The sequence below is a fragment of the Mesoplodon bidens genome, assembly GCF_964165515.1.
Source record: "Mesoplodon bidens genome assembly, chromosome: 4".
In the NCBI taxonomy this organism is placed as follows: Eukaryota; Metazoa; Chordata; class Mammalia; order Artiodactyla; family Ziphiidae; genus Mesoplodon; species Mesoplodon bidens.
Genome location: NC_138160.1, coordinates 172,323,241 through 172,340,165, shown reverse-complemented (window position 1 = coordinate 172,340,165; position 16,925 = coordinate 172,323,241). Strand labels below are relative to the sequence as shown.

At 43.3% G+C, this 16,925-nt stretch overlaps 1 protein-coding gene across 5 annotated transcripts in view; it reads right to left on the bottom strand.

The window, feature by feature from the left end:
- The window catches only part of PGBD2 (piggyBac transposable element derived 2), a 30,387-nt gene extending 13,787 nt beyond the window's left edge, over nt 1-16,600 (bottom strand). Inside the window, exon 1 of one of the 5 annotated variants that reach the window (XM_081231502.1) lies at nt 16,371-16,600. The gene's annotated coding sequence lies outside the window, so the exon portion shown is untranslated. Of the gene's footprint in view, nt 1-13,040; nt 13,276-16,370 lie in introns of those variants that run through there. The other 4 variants (XM_081231503.1, XM_081231501.1, XM_081231500.1 and 1 more) reach the window with 4 other exon arrangements.
- Between the last annotated feature and the right edge of the window lie 325 nt (nt 16,601-16,925).

Here is a 16,925-nt window from a genome sequence, read left to right as displayed (position 1 = left end):
TATATTTGGAAGTTGCTAAGAGATTAAATCCTAAAAGTTGTCATCACAAGGAAAATAAATTTCTTCTTCGTAACTATATGAGATGGATGTTAACTTACTATAGGAATTTACAATGTAAGTATGACAGGTCATTATGTGGTACAGTTTAAACTTATACAGTGTTGTATGTCAATTATATCTCAATAAAATTGAAAAAAAACAAAAAGCCAACTTCAAAACAATAGGAACGTTTCGTGGAGTTCTTACTCACCCTTGACCTACCCCCTTTCCAGTGCTGCAGCAATCTTAGTCTTGAGTAGCCAGAAGCCCAATTCCCAGTTTTCCCCTCAAACTAAAGGGAGAAAGAGCAAACCTGACTGCAAATTATTGTGTATTTCTGCTCTAACGTGTCTTAAGGATACCTAAAACACTGGTGTGGCAGAAAAAGCTGTGAGGCAGAATACAAATCCACAGACGTCTGGAGCAACAGACTGTGGGTAAAGATACATAACAGACCATTTAAGGCTATTTGGAAATACAGGACATTCAAAAGCTTCCACGTATATGGAGGAATTTAAGAAAGCCACATGCAAGCCCAAGACACACGCTCAGAAAACTCCTGAGAAGACCTTAAACTTTTACCTCAGGCTAATCCCAAGATTAAGAGTATCCTAACTAAGTGATGAAGGAGTGTCCCAGCAAAGAGCAAATATGTAAAGACGGGGAGAAGTAGATGGTCTTTTGGGGGTTTTTTTCAGTGTTTTTTTGTTTGTTTCAGCTCCTGAGATTCATGGAATTCTCTGTCAAAAGATTAGCTGAACACAAGCTATAGGAACAGAGTCTTCAGTGATCACACATGACAATATACAGTCTTTGCAGAAATAGTTTGGAAAAGTCCCAAAACCAATGAACTACAATGGCCTTCAAAAAATAAAAAAAGCAAACCCTGGGGAAGGCAAGGAGTCTAATTTCCAGAGTTACCACATCATAATAGAAAAACATTCAATTTTTAGCAAAAAAATCACAAGGCACAAAAAGAAACAAGAAAATGTGGCTCATTTAAAGCTGATAGAACCAACTCTGAGGAAACCTCGACATCAGACTTACTAGACAAAGACTTTAAAATAATCATCTTAAATATGCTGCAAGTAAATGGAAAACATGGACAAAGAACTAAAGGAAATCAGGCAAACAATATATAAACAAAGCTGAAATGAAAAATTCGCTAGAGGAATTCAACACCAGAGTTGTGAAGGGAGAAAAAAAGGACTGAACACAGGACTATTAAAAATATCAACTCTTACAAACAGAAAAATATATATATATGAAGAAAAATGAACAGAGCCTAAGAGACTTGTGGGTCACCATCAAGTCAGTCAACATACACATTTTGAGAATCTCAAAAGGAAAAGAGAAAGAAAAGGGCACAGACATTACTTGAAAAAACAATAGCCATAAGTTTCCCAAATTTGAGGGAAGAGACAGACCTAAAAATCTTGAAGTAGGATAAACTAAAGAGACCCACACCAACCCACATCATAGTCAAACTGGCCAAAGCCAAAGCAAGAACCTTGAAACCAGGAAGAGAGAAGCAATTCATAGTATAAAGGATCTGCAATAAGATCATCAGTCAATTTCTCATCAGAAACCTTAGAGGCCAAAAGGTAGTAAGATGATATACTTAAAGTGCTAAAATAAAAAAATTGCGAACCACGATTTCTATATTCAGCAATACTGTCCTTCAAAAATGAGGGAGAGGGCTTCCCTGGTGGCGCAGTGGTTGAGAGTCCGCCTGCCGATGCAGGGGACACGGGTTCGTGCCCCGGTCCGGGAAGATCCCACGTGCCGCGGAGCAGCTGGGCCCGTGAGCCATGGCCGCTGAGCCTGCGCGTCCGGAGCCTGTGCTCCGCAATGGAAGAGGCCACAACAGTGAGAGGCCCGCATACCGCAAAAAAAAAAAAAAAAAAAAAAGAGGGAGAAATTAAGATATTCCCAGACAAACAAAAGTTGAAGGAATTCATTACCACTAGACCCACAATACCAGAAATGCTAAAGAGAGTCCTTAATGTGGAAAGGAAAGGATGCTAGACAGTAACTCAGTCATACTTGAGAAAAGATAAAGTTACCAGCAGTAAGGGTAAATATATAAACCCATATTTTTAAAAAGAAACAACATTGTTGTCATTTTAGTTTGTAACTCCACTTCTTATTTTCTACAGAATTTAAAAGATGAATGCATAAAAAAAAATTATAAATGAAAGATGTAATTCTTGACATCAGTAATATAAGGGGGGAAGAACTTTGTAAGAGAGGAGTTTATGTATGCAACTGAAGCAAAGTTGCTATCAACTGAAATTAGTTATATTAGGATATTCTATATAATCCCACGGTAACTGCAAAAAAAATTCTAAAGAATATGCATGAAAGGAGATTAAAAGGAAATCAAAACATGTCACTGCAAAAAATCAACTAAACACAAAAAAGGTAGGCAGTAATGGAGGAAAATGAGAGACAACAGAGCTATAAGATAGGTAGATGGACACAAAACAAATAGCAATGTGACAAAATAAGTCTCCTCTTTTCAGTAATTATTTTTAAAGTAAATAGATTAAACTATCTAATCAAAAGGCAGATGTGGGGGAGATGATATCAACAGATGAAGGACTAGGAAGCTCTAGGTCCTCATTCCCCACAGAAATGCAAGTTAACATCAAAATATGGGCCAGAATACCTGTATGAGAACACTACTAAATTGGAAAAACCCAGTTTTCCTCCTCCTGGGTAGGAAAAAACCCAGTCTTTCCCTCCTTTGTTTCTCTCCTGTGTGTCTTCTTTACCACTCGCACAGAACACTTCACTTCTGACACTTCTAGTGACCAAATTCGGGGTGGGGGGGTCCGCACAAGTAACTCTCTGCAACACCAGCTGGGTGTCCAACAATTCTGACACTATCTACCTGGAGACAGTGTCAGATACCACAGGCTAAGGGCTCAGTACCACAAAACTGCTCCCCACATCAGATGCCAATTACAAGTAGTAGGTCCCCAGGTTACCCACAATTTCTGTCTGACTTGGCTACAAATCAGGGGTTCCCATGATCCCTTCCTTGGGTTCAATGAATTTGCTAGAGCGGCTCACAGAACTCAGGGAAATGCTTTATGTTTACCAGTTTATTAAAGGATATGATAAAGGATATAGATGAACAGCCAGATGAAGAGACGCCCAGGCCAAGGTATGGGGAAAGGGTGCAGAGCTTCCATGCCCTCTTCAGGCATGCCACTCTCGCAGCACCTCCATGTGTTCACCAATCCGGAAGCTCTCTGAATCCCGTACTTTTGGGATTTTCCTGGAGGCCTCATCATGTAGGCATGATTTATCATTAATCCCATTTTCAGCTCTTTCCCTTCTCAAGAGAATGGGGAGTGGGTGGGGCTGAAAATTCCAAGCTTCCAATCATGGCTTGGTCTTTCTGGTAACCAGCCCTCATCCAGGAGTCATCCAGGCACCCAAACAGAGTCACCTCATTAGAACAAAGGACACTCCTATCACGCAGGAAATTACAAGGGTTTCAGGAGCCCTGTGCCAGGAACCCAGGTCAAAAACCAAATATTAGGACAAAAGATGCTCCTAGTGCTCTTATCACATAGGAAATTACAAGGATTTCAGGAGCTCTGTTCCAGGAACTGGGGCAGAGATCTATACATATTTTCTATTACCTCATAGCCCACCCCCTGGGCTCTGGCCACAGACCCCTTACAGCAAAATGATACCCAAGTCAAAAGATAGTGGCACATTACTAGAACCCCATGCAATCATTAATAATCATTCCAGTTCATCATTTTGTTGTATGAGGATGTCTCCCAGGGTTAGGCCACTCCAGTTTGCAGTCTTTCATTCGATCATATCAGGTTCCAAAAGCAGGAGTGGTTTCAGCAAACATATGGCTTCACTCTTTCAGACATCTGACATAATTGAGCTAAGAAACAATGTCGTCTCTTGCTCTGAGCTCTTTTGAGGTACTAATGTAATACTGAATTTACCTTTTTACATAACACATTTATTCACTACTTACCCTTAGCTACTATTCCTTCTTCTCTTCATTTATACCCAAACTCTTCCATTTTTGGAAGGTTCATTAGATTCAACCATTGGGCCGGTCTAGGTTGCAGAAAGCAACATTAGCCTAGCAAGTGCCTTCCCTCAGTCCACTCCCATTTAGAGAGGGTGAGGTTACGTAGGTACAGAACTAGTGGGCTGTCTTTACCACCAAGCAATATAGCTGCATTCAGTCTTGTCAGATGGGATGAAGGCACATTCTGCCCCATCAGGCCCTTAGGAATTCTGACATAAGGTTTAAAAATATAGTTATAGTTTCTTGCTTAGGAATCAATCAACTTGTATTTGCAGCCCTGGTCATCAGGTAGGAAAAACAAACAAAAAGTTGAGGTGATGTGAGGAAGAAAAAGAAAAAAGAGAGAGAGAGAAAAAACACTATAGTTATTATACCAACATCCTCCTCCTTTGGCAAGAAAGTAAGTCATATCAGCATCCTTTGTCACCCCTACTTCCCTAGATCCACCAGAAAAATAGAGGAATCTATCCAGTGGGGACACTCTTCTAGTCCCACTCATGTTTAGTATGAGTGGACACTCATGAAGGTGTGTAAAGCCAGCCCTTCAAGCCTTTATCTTCCTCCATTTTAGACAACCAATGTTTCAAATGCCCATTCCAATTCTCTATCAAACTAGTCCTCAGAGGAGAATATTTCTCTGCCCATTGTTGGACATTACAGACTGTAAAATGTGTTCCTTGGTCTAAAGAAATGACAGTCAGCAACCCAAATTGGTGCAGTATCTTCTGTTCCAGTTCTTTCACAGTATTCTGAGCGTTTTCATCTACCATTGGGCAGGCATAGCCCTGTCCAGAGTCAGTGTCTATTCCCAGTGTCAGGACCCATTTGTAGCCCCCCATGGCTACTAGCATTGTCTCACATGCCAACCATGATCAGAGCCTTCCCACCAGGGAATCTGCCATATAGCCATGTGCAATCTCTGTCTCTCTCATTGACAGAGAGAACTTCTCTTACTGGCATTTTGTGCATGAGAGTACAAGAAGACTACGAGGAAATTCAACCCATCTTTACTTTGCTGCAGTGACCCCTATGTCCATACATTTCACGGACCCAGGTGGCCATCTCAAGGGAGCACACAGGAGTATCTGCTTGCTGATTCCAATCACCTAATAAACCTGGAAAGGAGTTCTTCTGATGGGCATTGACATGTCCTACTTTAACGCAGCCCTCAAATTTCCACAAGCCTGTGCCCTACAAGGGCATTCCTTTAGTGGGCCAGGTTTCCATTGCCCTCCTGCCTGACCATATGGCCAGTCTATTGGCCAGCATCCATGAATCAATAAAAACCCAAACATAGGGGCTTATACCATTGTTCAATTCTTCCATCACTGTTAGGAAAACAGCATGCAAGTCAGCCCACCAATCTGATTTGTTTTACCTTCTTCAATCAGAGTGGTGGCCTTCCAAATAGGATGTTGTCCATTCACCTTCTAAATGCCATCCACAAACGAAGCAACTCTTTGTTGGTCAGTTGAGAGTTCTTTATAGGGCACTGTCCAAGAGACCAAAGAATCCAGCAACTCCTCACACAGTTACAGAGTCAGTCGTAGAGAAAAAGAAGCCCCCTATTCGTGAGTATCTCCTTGCACTCCCCAGGCAGCACCATCCTGTATAAACCATTTCTATTTTATTATGAAATCCTTCCAGGCACTGCCATCCCCATTAGAGTGATTCTCTGACATCATCCTACACATTGAGTATTTCAGGTTTTAAGATAATTTTATGTCCTTCAGTCATAGGGGTAGCTTCAATTAATAATGTCAAATGGCAAGATAGTAAATGCCCTTCAAATGGAAACTGTCTAGTATAAATTCCCAGTAGTGATCGCTGGGAGGCACTCACAGGCTTTTTTTTTTTTTTTCTCACTCACAGGCTTTTGTCATAAACCGCAGTCTAGGCTCCACGGGCTATCACACAGAGAATCTGTCCCTACCAGCAATCCAACTTCTATTCCACACTCCTTACTGGTTCCTATTGATCATGTCCGATTAATATTGCTCAAAGGGTAGAGTTACATGCCTTCTGTTTACAATATTAGGTAGGGGAAACATCCCCCAGATACAACGCCCATCCCCATAATACAATCAGAAAAAAGAGACGCAGCCACTTCACATAAAGCCTGTTCAAACTACAAACTCCAATCTTAATTCTATCAACCCTCACTGTGGCCTCCATTAGGATCACATCAACAGGCTTTGTCTTACAATATTAGAAAGGGGAAGTATTCCTCGGCCAAACACAATATTGATTCCCATAAAATATTCAGCTAAAGAAGACACAACTTCTTTACATAAAGCTTGTTTAAACATTTCAACTTTCACAATCTTATTAACTCTTACACTTTTTTTTTTTTTGGCTGTGCCACGCGGCTTGTGGGGATTGTAGTTCCCTGACCAGGGACTGAACCCAGGCCCTTGGCAGTGAAAGCACAAAGTCCTAACCAGTGGACCGCCAGGGAATTCCCAACTCACACTTTTATACTCTCTAAATCTAACTGTAGCCTGTGTCAGGGCTTCACCAATAGGTCTTGGTACCACAGTTCATAGGACTCCTGTATCAACCCCCTGACCATTTTACCCACTCATGTGCAAAAGGCTTTGGGTCCTTAGTAAGGGTTGAGCCAAGGTACCCTGGCCCTTTTGTCAACTGTCAACTTGATTAATCTGCCTAACCACTGCCCCAAGTGACTGCTGGCGAGGTTCCTCATTGTAGTCTCTGCCTTCTGGCTTTTTACTTCTCCAAACTGGGATAAATAGAGCAGACTTGTTTGGGATCCCTACATGCTGGGGGACCAGCAGGAGATCCCTTTGGCTAACACCCAGTCTTTGGTACTGCTGTATTAAAACCTTTGTTTTAACCCCATCAATGTCCATTTTATTCATCCCACTTCTTTTTGTTGTTTTTTAATTAACATCTTTATTGGAGTATAATTGCTTTACAATGGTGTGTTAGTTTCTGCTTTATAACAAAGTGAATCAGCTATACATATACATATATCCCTGTGTCTCTTCCCTCTTGCGTCTCCCTCCCTCCCACCCTCCCTATCCCACTCCTCTAGGTGGTCTTCATCCCACTTCTTAACAACCATCTAAATAAAGGTTTCCACCCTGCTGAGACAAGTCCTGTGACTCTCCCCTTTCTGTTTCACCTTTCTTTCACCCCTATCAATATTTGCTTAATTCACCTTATTCCTTAATAACCATATAAAAATTTCCACCCTGCTAAGACCAGTCTCTTGATTCTTTCCCCTGCTTTGGCTTGTTCTCTTGTCCCAGGAACGGCGGTCAGAGACCAATGGAAAACCAAAGCCAATAGAAAACCAAGAAGGGATTCCACTGAAAAGGGCAGGAAAAGTTCATGGCATTTTGCACACACACGCTTCTCCCCCATCTCAGTGTAGTTAGGTGGAACTAGGAGAAAACCTAGTTCTGGTTTGCCTGGGGCCTGCCTGAGGAACAGATTTCTGTCTCACCAGACTTGGAGCACTGACAGGCATGTTGGCATAGTTTGGAAGACACTGAAAAGGTAGGCAGGTGCCACAGCACAGTAGCTGCAGAAATTCTGCAGTTCAGCAGGCAGATGTCTGGGAGAGCAAGAAATTACAAGCTTCTGAGAAGAAATAAGGACAAGCAGTGTAGAGAAATTGAGACAGTTAAAAAGTACACACACAAGTCCAGAGAAGATACATCACTAGAAAAGGATGGGGAGGTCCCAAACTTCCAGGTGGGCTGATTGGTGAAAGTATTCTGCTAAACGAAGCCAGTCCATTAAGACCGGGACAGGAAGTTGTTTTGTTAAATGGCCAAATCTCAGCAACAGATCACAAAGTATACAAAGAAACAAGGAAACATGGCCCAATCAAAGGAACAAAATAAAACTCCAGACTGGACCCAAAAGAAAAACAGATTGCTGAATTTCTTAATGAAAAGTTCAAAACTACTTCTTAAAGATATTCAATTAGCTAAAAGAAAACACAGATATACAACTAAACAAAATCAGGAAATGCATGAACAAAATGAGAGTATCAACAAAGAGATAGAAACTATAAAAAAGAAGCAAACAGAAATTCTAGAGCTGAGAAATATAATAGCTGAGCCAACCTTACCCTGATACTAGAGCCGGACAAAAACACTAGAAGAGGGCTTCCCTGGTGGCGCAGTGGTTGAGAGTCCGCCTGCCGATGCAGGGGACGTGGGTTCGTGCCCCGGTCTGGGAGGATCCCACATGCCGCGGAGCGGCTGGGTCCGTGCGACATGGCCGCTGAGCCTGCGCGTCCGGAGCCTGTGCTCCGCAACGGGAGAGGCCCGCGTAACGCAAAAAAAAAAAAAAAAAAAAAAAAAACACTAGAAGAAAGTTAAAGACCAATAGCCTTGATAAATATGAACACAAAAATCCTCAATAAAATACTAGCAAACTGAATTCAAAAGCACATTGAAAGGATTATACACAACAAAGTAGGATTTCTGGAATGCAAGAATAGTTCAACATGTAAAAATCATGTAAAATAAAACATGTTCATATTAATTGATGCAGAAAATGCATTTAACAAGATTCAACACTGTTTCACGATAAAAACACTTAATAAACTAGGAAGAGAAGGAAACCATCTCAACATAACAAAGGCCATATATGAAAAAATATCACAATTAACATCATATGAAATAGTGAAATACTGAAAACTTTTCCTCTACCAACAGGATCGAGATAAGGATGCCCACTCTGGCCATTCTACTCAATGTAATACCAGAAGTCCTAGCCAGAACCTTTCGGCGAGAAAAATAAATAAATAAATAAAAGGCATCCAAATTGGAAATGAAGAAATAGCATTACCTGTTTGTGGATGACACGATCTTATATGTAGAAATCCCTAAAGATTTTTTAAGAACCTGTTAGAACCAATAAACAAATTCAGCAAAGTTGTTGGAATCTAAATTAACACACTAAAATCTATTCATTTTAGTTGCATTTCTATACACTAACAATGAACAACATGAAGTGGAAATTAAGTAAACAATTCCATTTACCACAGCATTGAAAAGAATAAAATATTTAGGAACAATCCTAACCAAGAAGGTGAAAGAGTTGTAAACTGACAAAAAAAACATTAATGAAAGCACTTTAAAGAAACACCAAAAAATGTAAAGACATCTCAGGTTCATAGACTGGAAGACTTAATGTTGACAGTATGTCAATACTACCCAAAGTAATATTCAGATTCAATGCAATCTCTATCAAAATCCCAATGGCATTTTTGGCACAAATAGAAAAAGCCACCTAAAAATTCACATGTTATATCAAGGAACTCCAATGGCCAAAACAATTTTGAAAAAGAACAAAGTTGGAAGACTTACACTTCCTCATTTCAATATGTATTACAAAGCTACAGAAATCAAAACAGTATTGTACTGGCATTAAAGACAGACATATAGATCAATGAATCAGCATAGAGTGCCAGAAATAAACCTTCATGTATACAGCCAGGTAATTTTCAAAAAGGGTGCTAAGACCACTCAGTAGGGAAAGGACAGTCCCTAACAAATGGTGTTGGAAAAACTGGATATCGTGCACAAGGATAAAGTTGAACACTTATCTTGCACCATATACAAAAATTAACTCAAAACATACCAAAGACCTAAATGTAAGAGGTAAAATTATAAAACGCTTAGAAAAAAACACAGGGGAAAAGATTCATGACATTGGAGTTGGCAATGATTTCTTGAATATGACACCAAAAGCAGAGGCAACAAAAGCTAATACAGACAAATGGGACTACATCAAACTTAAAACTTCATCAAAGGATATAATCAACAAAGTAGAGAGGCAATACATGGAATGGGAGAAAATATTTGCAAGTTATATCTTACAAGGAGTTAATATCTAGAATATATAAAGAACTCCTGTATCTTAGTACCAAAAAAAGTAACCCAACTAAAAAGTGGACAAAAAACATGAACAGTCATTTCTCTAAAGATATACAAATGGCCAATGAGCATACAAAAAGATGCTCAACATCACTAATCACTAGGGAAATGCAAACCAATACCATAATGATTTATCACCTCATACCCATTAGGATGACCACTATCAAAAAACAAAAAACAGAAAATAACAAGTGTTGGTAAGGATGTGGAGAAATTGGAACCCTTGTGCACTGTTAATGTGAATATAAAATGGTGCAGCCATTATGTCAAACAGTATGACGGTACCTCAAAAAATTAAAAACAGAACTACCATATGATCCAGAAATACCACTTCTGAGCATTTAACCAGAAGAATTGAAAGCAGGGTCTCAAAGAGACACCCAGGTTCATAGCAGCACTATTCACAATAGCCAAGCGGTGAGAGCAACTCACATGTGCACCTACAGATGAATATGGACAAAGAAGATGCGGTACGTATATCTACAACAGAACATTGTGCAGCCGTAAAAGGAAATCTTATCACACGTTACAACATGGACGAAACGAGAACATTATGCGAAGTGGAATAAACCACTCACAAAAAGACAAATACTGTATGATTCCACTTACATGAGGTGTCTAAAGTATTTAAATTCGTAGAAACAGAAAGTAGGATGGGGGTTACCAGGAGTGGGTGGAGGGGAAAATGGAAAGTTGATGTTTAATGGGTATAGTCTCAGTTTTGTCAGATAAAAATGTCCTGGAGATTAGTTGCACAGCAATGTGAATATACTGAACACTACTGAAATGTACACTTAAAAGTGGTTAAGATGGTAAATTTTATTTCATGTGTTTTTTACAATTAAAAATAACAAAATTGAAAGCAAGCATTATCAGAGAAAATGAGGGTAACTTCACGGGGAAAAAAGGTGGGACTCATCAGAAAGATATAATAATTTTAAACTTCATGCATCTAACAATGTAACTTCAAAATACAGTAAAAAGTAATAGAATTATAGAAATTGACAAATCTATCGTAACAGTAAGAGATTTCAACACACCTCTTCCAGTAACTGATGGTCAAGCAGACAAAATTACTGAGACTTGAACAACAGAACTGACATGTTTGACCTATCCTACTGTAAACGGAGACAGGGAATGACATTAGCACGGTGGTGGAATAGGAATGCATCTCCCTAAACAAACAATGATTTGGAAGGCAACTACAGACAAAAGTGCCTTTGTGAAAGCCTTGGGATCCAGATAGGAGGTTGCAAAACCCCAGTGAACCCCAAGGCCAAGGATAGCTGCTCTAAAAAGGCAGGCCCACACCCTGGTGGCAAGCTCATATGGTTCTGCCAGCAAACTGAAAGCAGCCCCAACTCCCTACAGACTCAGCTCCAGACCTGCCTGGTCACGGTCCTGTAACCATCTGACAAGGGACCCAGGAGGAATCATGCATCCGTACCCCTAGTAACAGGCCTACCATCCTTGGACCAGACTACAGATCCTGAAGCAGCCCTGTGACCTGGCTCTAGCCCTGCTCCCAGTCCTGCTCACCCAGGGATCCAGCAACACCCATCTGTGCCCCTGGCAGCAGGCCTGCCAACCTTAGTGCCAGCTGTGGGTCCTGAAGTGGCACTGAGACTTGGTTTCAGCACTGCTCCAGTGTGGTCCTAGAGGCAGTCCTGCCCACCTGGGGATCTGGCAGGAACCAACCAACCAGCCAAAAGCATTTAACCATAAAGAAAATGACTGATAACTTCTACTACATTTAAATTAAGAACTTTTCAGCCCATCAGAATAAACTCAAAAACGGGAGAAGTTATCGGTAACAAATATAAGGGATTAGCATCTAGGAGGTAAGAATAATCTAGGATATATAAAGAAATCCCAGACACAATTAAGAAAAACACAAATAACACAACAGGAAAATGGGCAAAATGGTATCAGGAGGCACTTCTCAAAGGAAATACAAAAAGAAGACAGACAGGAAAAGATGCTCAATCTCGTTACTGTCCAGGAAATGAAATTAAAACGACAATCAGATATCATTTCACAGACACCAAGTTGGCAAAAATTTTAAAGGCAGAGATTGTCAAGTGTTGAAAAGGACAGTGAGTAATGCAAGAGGCCACATACGGCTGAAAGGAGTGTAGACAGTGTGCTAGTACCTACTAAAGCTGAACATGCACAAACCCACGCACCCAGCAGTCCACCCCAGGTATTTGCCCTAGAGCAGGGGTCCTCAGCCTCGACACTCGCATTAGGAGTCAGACAATTCTTTGGTGCGTGGGAGAGCAGGAGGAGATGGGAAAGCTGTCCTGTGCATTGTAGTAAGTTTAGCAGTGTGCCTAGCCTCTACCCGCTAGAGACAGGAGCACACCACCTCCCAGTTATAACAACCAAAAGTGTTTCCCTTTCTTCCCTTACCCCATCCCACCTCACCTCCCTCACCCCTGTTTGAGAACTACTTCATCTGTGCACCAGGAGACCAGGACAAGAATGTCCACTGCAGCACTGTTTATTTAGAGGAGCAAAAACTAGAGACAGCCCAAACGGCCATCAACAGAATGGAAGCAGTGCAATACCACAGAAAAAGTGAGTGAAGAACTTTAGCCACACACACGACTGAATGGATCTCAAATAAAAGACAATAAGCAAAAAAAAAAAAAAAGAAAGAAAGAAAGAAAACTTGCTACATGGTTTCATTTTATAAGGATCAAAAAGTTAAACAAAACTAAAATATTATCTGGAGACACATACACGTTGTAAAACTATAAAGAAAAGCAAGGAAATGATTATGAGGAACTTCAGAATAGTAGTTACCTCTGAGAAAAGATGCAACTGGGGCAGACATACAGGGGATTTCTAAGATTTCGACAAAGTTCTATTTCTTAAACTGAGTGGAGTGTTCAAAGTTCTTTCATGACTCTTTAAACTGTTCCTATGCATCTTATATGTTTTTGAATGCATATTTTGCACAGTTATACATGCACTCACAAAGGCACAGGGACATTCCCACACACCTGAGCAAATATGATCAAGTTGACCCATTCAATGTCCTTTGAGAAGACCACTGTCTGCAGCGACACGGAAGTGGCAAGCAGAAGGCATTCATCTGTGGTGCTCCGGAGCACATATATCTTTTGCAGTTAGAGGAAGAAAATTAGAATACAGTCATCTCCGCACTCAACACTTTGTGTCTCTCATGAAGAATCTCCTTATAGAATCCTCATAAAATCATTTACCTAAATTTTCTCAAAGCCCAGCTAGTCTGCATCCCAGCCTGTCAGCCCAGTACCTCTGATCACCCATGTCCTCCTCTGGTCCACTTGACAGTGCACTTAACTTCCTCTAAGCTTGTGAGAAGAGCTCACTGCCCAACCAGACCACAAGCTCCAGGCATCAAGGAAGTGAGTCCCCACAGGCATTCAATGAATCTGTGTATGTAACCACAACCTCTACAGGGCTCCTGCCTCCCTTCTCTTCTGACCTTCCTTGGCACTCACACAGGCTGGTTGCAGATGCCAGGTGTCTGAGGTATGGGGAAAAGACTTTGGTCCTGCAACTCCCCAACCTCCCACTCACACGTATGCAGTCTGGTAAGAATGTGGACTATGGAGCCAACAGGGGTGAGCTGTGTGACTGTGGGCAAATCACTTACCTTCTCTATGCCCTCATCTCCTCACCCACAAAATGGGATCTGCATGGTACCAACCCTTGTAGGGTGTTATGAGGATGAGAGTCAATGCCTGTGAAGCACACACAACAGGCCTGGCTCTACAAGTGGTAGCTATTTTTTCAGATCCACAACCCTTCACCTACAATTCTCAAAAGTCAAAAATGTTGTGAAAACTGAACATAATTTCAAAATTTGGGCAACAAACTGCCTGGCAGCAAAACCTGAAAATATCTGAGGCTCTTTATAATACCTATTTCTATTACTTACTATAGACATTGATAGATATTGCTAAGGATATCCTATATCTGATTAAGGAGTGCTTCAGTGTGACTCTGATAAAATTCAAACGTTCTGACTTTTCCCCATGTCTGGTTGGGTTTGAGTCAGAGAGTATGACCTGTGTTACCATTTCACAGTCACACCACTCTCAGCAGCTCATCTCATCACCTTTTCCCGACCCTTATCCACTCACCAACATTCAGTAACAGCCCCCAACCAGTCATTCCCACACCAGCCCATCCTCATAGCCTAGGGAGAACTTCCCAAGGTCACAATCCCACGAGCCCTGGAAATAGGTCAAGGCCCCTAACAGCTGGGTCCCCAGCCTTCTCCCACCTGGGCTCAGGCCAACTCACATCCTGCAACCTCCTTCTCCAAGTTGAGGCTTCCTCTATCACAGATTTCACCTCAATTACAACACATGACCCCACCACATGCCCTGTGATGGCAGGGCAGGTGCAGAATTTATTCACCTCTGCATCCCCAGAAGCCAACACAGCTCCTGGCATGCAACAGGCACCCAATAAATACTTGCTGAACTGAACAACTTGTGCTGCTAAGAAAATGGCCATACTGCAGGGCATCCTCCTCATCCTGTAGCAGGCCTTCATCTTCATCTTCACTTTCTGGCTTTAAGACAGCTATTTTAAAAAGTATTAGGAACTCTTAATATTTGATTGCCCCTAACCAAAATGCATTCCCAAAGATTCTCTGAAACTCTGCATAGGAAATGTCTATCAGTGGAGACCCAATTGATACAGTGGACTAGATGTGGGTGGCTTGGAGCTGTGTTTTGCGCATATTGGGATGGAAATTCTTTTTTTTTCTTTTTTTTTTTTTTTTTTTTTTTGCGGTACGCGGGCCTCTCACTGTTGTGGCCTCTCCCGCTGCAGAGCACAGGCTCCAGACGCACAGGCTCAGCGGCCATGGCTCACAGGCTTGGCCGCTCCGCGGCATGTGGGATCTTCCCGGACCAGGGCACGAACCCGTGTCCCCTGCATTGGCAGGCGGACTCTCAACCACTGCACCACCAGGGAAGCCCCTGGAAATGCTTTTGAGATAACCCAGAAAGGTAGCGATAGGCCACAATCCCTGTGGGTCTGAGACAGAGAAACGGCCTGGGCTGAAGTGATAAACAAGTGAGTTTTCTGAGGATTTATGGAATGCTCAAAGCCACAAGAATCCTTGAAGCCACAAGAGATCATGCAAGGGAGGAAGCCCACACTGAAAGAGAAGCTGGCCAAGGAGGGCATCTGCAGAGATCTGAGGGAGGAGGTTGACTTGAGAGGTAGGAGGAGAACTAGGAGAGGCTGAGCAGCCAAGGGCCAGATGGGTCAAGGCACAGAGGGTGACCACCTATGCCAAAGCTGCCGGAAGGCTCAGCTGCACGTTCTCAACTGGCCCTGGCATCCAAGAAGAAAAGCCTCTTTGATTTGAGATCTGGTGGTCCCAAGGGCCACTCTGAAGGATCTTGGAGGTAAGGGGGCTTCTCCTGTTTAAAATATAAATTTTTCCAATGAGACACGACAACTAAATGCATCTAAATCCTGACTTGGATCCTATACTACAAAAAGGAAATGGACAAGAAGAGCAAAAAAAATCTGAATAAGGCCTGTAGATGTTAGGTGTCCTGGTTTTGATAATTTTTCTGTTAAATAAGATGTTAACATTTGGGGAACCTAGGTGACTAGAATGTGGGAATTCTTTGTACTAGTTTTAAAACTTTTTTCAAATTCTTACGTTACGTCAAAGAAAATTTTTTTAATAAGACATTTTATAAACGTAAATGCCTCAAAGCTAAGCCAGGTGTACCACAGCTCAGGAATGGCCTTTGTGAAACGGGGCCCTCCTCCTTCTTCTCCTACCCATCTCAATACCAAACAAAAAGGGGGGAAAAGGGGAAAACAAAGACCCTATGCAACGTCGGCGATCCCAGAAGCAGGCAGAAACTATAAATGCCAGAAATGCCCTGCACCCAGCGCGCCCCGCGCGGAGCTGCCCCTCCCCCTAAGGGGCGTGGGGTGGGAGCCGCACCCCACCCACCCCGCCCGACCCCGCCCACAGATGTCCGCCCACACCGCCCCCAATCTGCCCCGCGTCAGCCTGACCCAGCCCCAGCTCCGCCCACAGTCCGTCCGGCCTCCAGCCCGGGCCCGCCCCCGATTCCTACCAAGGGTCCCAGCCACTCCTCCCTTAGTACATCCTGCTTTTAGCAGGCCCCGGTCCCGCCCACAGCCGGCCTCGCCCAAAGTCTCCCGCCCCCAAGCCCGCTCCGCCCCAGCGGGGTCCTCCCCGGTCCCAGCCCAGCCTCCCCGTCCCACAGCGAGAGCGCCCCCGTGCGGCCCTCTGAGCTCCACGCCCGGAGGTCCATTGTCCCTGTCCCGGTCCCACGTACCCATCGTCCGCCCGCGGCAGCGAGGGCCAACGCCTCGGGCACCGTTGAGAAAACGCAACGCCAGGGCGCGCCGCTCCCACATCCAAGAGGGGCCCAGTCGGCGGTGCAAGCGGGACGACGCCTACCTGCGCCGAACGGACCGGAGTCTCGTGGGTTCGCGCCAGATACCACCGGCAGCGCGGAGCCCAGAGCACCGCTGCCCCGCCGGCGTCGGGCGTCGCGGCCGCGCAACGTCCGGCACGAGAGCGCTCCGTTCGCCTCGGCCCGCCTTCTACTCTCCGCCCAGGACACGCCCCTGCCCAGGACACGCCCCCGATTCAAGCGACCATCGAGACATTGGGGCCTCCGCGGCGCCTAGAGGGAACGCAGAAGTTCCTCTGAGGCAGGGCCCAAGACGGCAGAAATATCTTCTGTCCCTCTTGCAGCCCCTTCTCGTCCTGTCTCCTTACCTGCTAGCCTAGGCACTTTCCTCGCTATTACTCAGGAGGGCACGAAGTCTTTTTTTCTTTCTAGGTCGGTGGTTCTCCAATGTAGTTCCAGACCAGTGGCAGCTTC